The sequence below is a fragment of the Lissotriton vulgaris genome, unplaced genomic scaffold, assembly GCF_964263255.1.
Source record: "Lissotriton vulgaris unplaced genomic scaffold, aLisVul1.2 SCAFFOLD_583, whole genome shotgun sequence".
NCBI classification, from domain to species: Eukaryota; Metazoa; Chordata; class Amphibia; order Caudata; family Salamandridae; genus Lissotriton; species Lissotriton vulgaris.
In genome coordinates this window covers 141961-147030 of record NW_028249429.1, presented here as the reverse complement: position 1 = coordinate 147030, position 5070 = coordinate 141961, and positions in this window count along the sequence as shown.

The following is a 5070-nucleotide window of genomic DNA, read 5'->3' as shown; positions in this document are numbered from 1 at the left end:
TCCTTGGGGTAGGGAACGGGAAAAAGCTAGGGCAGATAACGAACTGAATTTACAACACAGTTCACGCACCTCGGTTCGTCAAAATCCAGGGGCAAATAATAGCGACCATGTTACAAATAAGAAAATAGAAAGGGGTGACACCATTGCCTTCTTATCCTGGAACGTTGCTGGGCTATCTAATAAGTTCAAGGATCCAGGGTTTTTATCCTTTATACAAGATTTCACCATCATTTGTCTGCAAGAATGCTGGGGACGGGAAGATATGCACATAAATGGCTTCCGTACCTTTCATACCCCTGCTATCCCGTCAACGAGGGATAGAAATAAAGGGGGACTTTGTACTTATATTACAAATACACTGAGTGTTATGGCTGTAAAAGCTAAAACTGACTCGGACTATTATCAGCTGTTAGAATTAAATGTAGGAGGAAACCAAGCTATCGCTGTGATTAATTTTTATAATAACATCCCGAAGGGAGAGATAAGCAAGGTCTTTGAAGAGATCGCACAAAGTTTGACAAACCCAGATGATAACTGCTCCGTGGGGAGATGTGTCATATGGTTGGGGGATTTTAATTGTTTTTTATGCCCTAATAGTGACTCGGGCGCTTGTGGTTTGAATGATGTTAAAGGTGACCCGTGTACTCATTTTTTGCATACGCCTGCCGGAAACTGTTTTAATAATCTATTATTTCACCTGGATCTGGCCTTTGTAAATGAATTATGCACCCCTCAGGTTCCATTTGCGCCCACATTTAATGGCAGAGGATCTAACTCAGTGATAGATTTCGTACTGATTTCTAATAGTTACTCCCGTCATGTCTCCACTTTTAAAACGGGTGATTTGGCATTAAGCGATCATTTCCCAAATAGTTTTTCTTTTTCCCTCGCTGTACGCAACAGAAAAAACACTGACCTATTTGACAACCCATATAGCCGTAGATTAAGTCTAGCGAAAAAGAATGGCTATAGTATAAAATGGAATAAAGCAGAGCCTACTGCTTTGAGACTTTAATTAGGTTTAAGTATAACGAATTTGTAACATGTCTCACAGATAACGATGATAGCACCTCAGTCATGTTGGCCTTTTGTTACATCTCTGAGGAAATCTCTAACTCTCTCACAGGAAGCGCCAGGCGAAACAGACCTAAGGTGCAATGGTGGTTCGACTCAGAGTGCAGCAAAGCTCATGCATACTTAAAGCTGGCACTTAGAGCCGAACCTAGAAACGTTATTGAAATTAGAAATGCTAGAGCCGCTTATTACAGTGCAATAAAAAATAGAAAGAGGGAATTAAAACATGAGGCGTGGCAGGCCTTGCATCAAGCCTGTTTGGTGAAAGACAACATAGGTTTTTGGAAGGCGGTAAATGCCCCTTTTTTCGTTGATAGAAAAAATGACTCCATAGAGGTGGCAATAAATGAGGACACCTGGGTTAACTATTTCACAGCATTGTATAAAATAGACGACACATTAGGGAGAGTGCATCCTGAAACAACTGGACCAGAGGAAATTAATACTCGTGGTCAATGCCCAATTACCATTGTCTTTACACTATCTGAAGTGGAAACTGTTATAGCGGAGAGTGCCGCAGGAAAAGCCCCAGGCCGGATGGGGTTCCTATAGATATTTATAAATCCAATGTTAAGTTGTGGGCACTGTAGGAGAGTAGGGTCTGCAATCCTATGATCACCCAGATTTTTTGCTTTTGTTTCACTGGTTTACGACTTTCTCTGGCTGTGGGCCTGCCAATCAGACCCACAGCCTGGCTGTTCTCTTTCTAAATTACGATATGTACCCTAGGTGCATTTACCAATTGGTACTGGGCCACCTTATCAGACCCTGTAACTCAGGGCATAGGTGTACCCAGGGCCGCCAGGGGCTGCAGCATGTATTATGCCACCCCTGGCTGGCCTCCTAAATTTGACACAACTGGCTGCATGACAGCTGGGGCGAAGTCGTGTAATCACCCTTTGCTTTAGATATAGTAGCTCTATATCTAACCATACGATGGACACCCGAGTCCCTATCAGTCACTCCTATGGCAGGCCTTGACAATCCTGAAGGCAGAGTCCATGGGCTCGCGTGAACTGTGTTCTGGCCCGAGCCGAGCCGGTTGCAGCTTGCGGAGAAAAGACCCAATGGCTGTTCCATGGTAACGCGTGCCACATCGGTAACTTCGGTGTCGCGTTATCAAGACATGTCGAGTAAGGTGTCATACGAATCGGGATGCTGCCCTCTCACCAACTCTGGCGACGAGGTTAGCATTCCGCCCTTCTAGAGGGACACGACATGTACGTAACTGTGAACCCCGGTTAAAGTTAACGAAAGCCTCAGCTCCACAAAATGGATGCTGCCACCACAGACACGAGTCTGACCTCCTGCTGCTGGGAGTCCTTCCAGCGAGGAGCGCTTGGACAAAGGGTTTCCTGTCGAGGGCGGTGTTCGCACCGTCCCAGACAGGGTTTGTGTATTCTGGGTAGGTAGGGCTTTTGCGAGAAGGTGACTGCGGAGTGGCACCCCGGTGCTCACTACGCATCTGCCGGTTAGAACCAGTTCCAGGGGCGACAGCCCTGGCCTGGGGAAAGTCCGGCAGGGGAGAGGGGTGTAACTACCCCCCTTCCTGGTCCCACCCTTAGGGCAGGACCTAGTCATGTACCCACCCCTTTCTTTAGGATAAAGGCCGGAGCGGGGACCCTTCCAAATTAGATCATCTTTGAATCAAGAATACTTTCTACGAAAGGACTTCAAGACTCTTCTCAAGATTTCTCCCTTGTGGCTAAGGAGTAGTCACCCTGCATCAGCGGGCACCATCTAAGAACTCTGCGGTTTGCTGTAAGTCCTTCCTCAAGGAATCCGACGGCCCAGCTCGACGAGAACCGGCTTCCCTGGCACCTCTGACCTCTACCCCCGTCATCAGCTCAGCTGTGACCTGTGGGTGCGACGAGACCTCGAGGGACCGGCCATCATCAGAACCTGCACGCTCTTAAAATCCAGCACGACCATCGAGGTAACTCTCTGGTGAGTGCTCTGGGGTCCGAGAAGCCCCGACCCTGAGCCGCTCCAGCTCCGAAGTGCAGTCCCCCAGCATCTCCACGATCTGCGTGGGGCCCTTCTGCTCGCTGCTCAGCACGTTGCCTGGTCACTAGCCGCTGGCTTGTGTCCTTCTGTGACGACATCCGAGAATCATCACTGCCGGTCTGGTTGCTCCAGACTGGCCCTTGCTTCCATCTTTTCGAGAAGCACCCCGGACCCTCCTGGTCCACTCAAGACGCCGACAGCGACATCCGTCGTGGGACAGCTCGCACCTCCACCGTGGTCGCCGACAACGCCTCCTGGTCCGTGAGACTGCAGAGCCTAGCGTCGCCCACTCACCTGGTCGAGGTGACGGCCAACTGGTGCCTTCCTGGTACCCTCTGACTACTGGCTAGTAGTACGAACTTGGTCCCCTCTGCTTTCAGGTTTCTTCAATCTCCGATCCAGGCTTGGATCTCTACGAACTATTCAGCACTGGTCGCCGGCCAGCAACTCCTTTTCTTCCGGCTCCTGGCTCGTCAGCGAAGACCCCGACGCCTGTAAGACTTGTGCAGCCGCAGCCCTCGTGGCTAGGTAACTCGGCATTTCAGTGCCTGCATAGCCTCCTTACTCTAGGGTCCCGAGTCCCTCGCTTCCGACTTGCCTTAAACCTTTCCGTGTCCTCGGACACTTGTTTTAACTGTGCACTTAAAGTATTTGCTAAAGAGATTTGGTTTGTGCTAAGTACCCTGTCCTCATAAAGAGTACAGGGCTGTTGTGATTCTTAATAAATATACTGTTTATTTTCATAACACTTGTGTGGTGTCCTTTCACTGGGTGTTCAAGGGGTACATGTGTGGTAAACAGCTGGCTTAACGCGCCCTCTCGAGTCTTTAGCCTTAGACTGCTCGTATCCACGCTACTAGGATAGCTGGTCTATAGGTTGACTTACAACCAAACACCATAAGGGTCGTTGGAACGATACATAGCGGTCGCTAGAATAGCGAACGTTGCATATCGGGCCAACTTCTCACATTGGTGAGCAGCGGTTGGGATTTGAGCTTGCTGTTGTTTTACCACACGTATCCTAAGAATATCTTGTTGAAAGATCGCGCAAGTACTGTTAGTACATATAACTAAAGCTTAGAATACTCTGAGTTCTACTGAACCAGCTGTTGTAGCTCCTCAAGGCTTAGCACACCTTGGCTACAACTCTTAGCAAGGGATCAGTAGGAAAACACATAGTGTAGGTAGGTGCATCACTTACACCACACTAGAAACAGTATGTCGGGCCAAGGAGGAAACTCTGAGTCTCCCCTTGTGTCAGTTGACCCTCCACAGGTCATCCCTTCAGGATATACTGTGCTGAGCTTCAAGGAGTTAAGACGACTGTGTCACTCCCGGAAGATTCAGCAGGGGTCTAACCCCACAACGTCCTTTCTGATTGGTCTCTTGGAGACTTATGATGCCAGGAGAGCTGAGAAACTTCGTAGCTCTTCTAATCCAGAAGGAGACATGCCTCCCCTCGAGGGAACCCGAGATGATCCTGACCTCATCCACCTCGTAACTGAGAACGAAGAGGGAGAGGAGGACGAGGATGAGGATCTCTCTGGGGACGAGGCAGATAAGGGACAGGTAGAAGTCGTCAGACTAACACGGTCCAACTTAAGCAGACACAATTGTGGTACTGGGGGAACCCCGGCGCTGCTGTCGGTTCCGCTTAACCTGGGGAATGGACGAGCCCGATCTCTGTCAAGAGACTCTGGCAGATCCCTTCATACCAACGGCTCTCACAACTCTTCTCAAAGAGGGATGACGTCCCCTCAGAGGAGAGTGTACGAAGCGAAGGAAAGGGCAGCTAATCTAAGGATCGAAAGGGAAGAACTTGCCCTGGCCAAGGAAAAGCTTGCTTTCGCTAGAGAGCAACAGTTAAGTGGGGCAATCCCCACTGGTGGCAGCAATGTACCTAGTAATAGGGAAAAGAGTTTCGATACGAAACACCTTGGGAAGATAGTGCCCCCCTTTAAACAAGGGGACGACATCCACAAATGGATT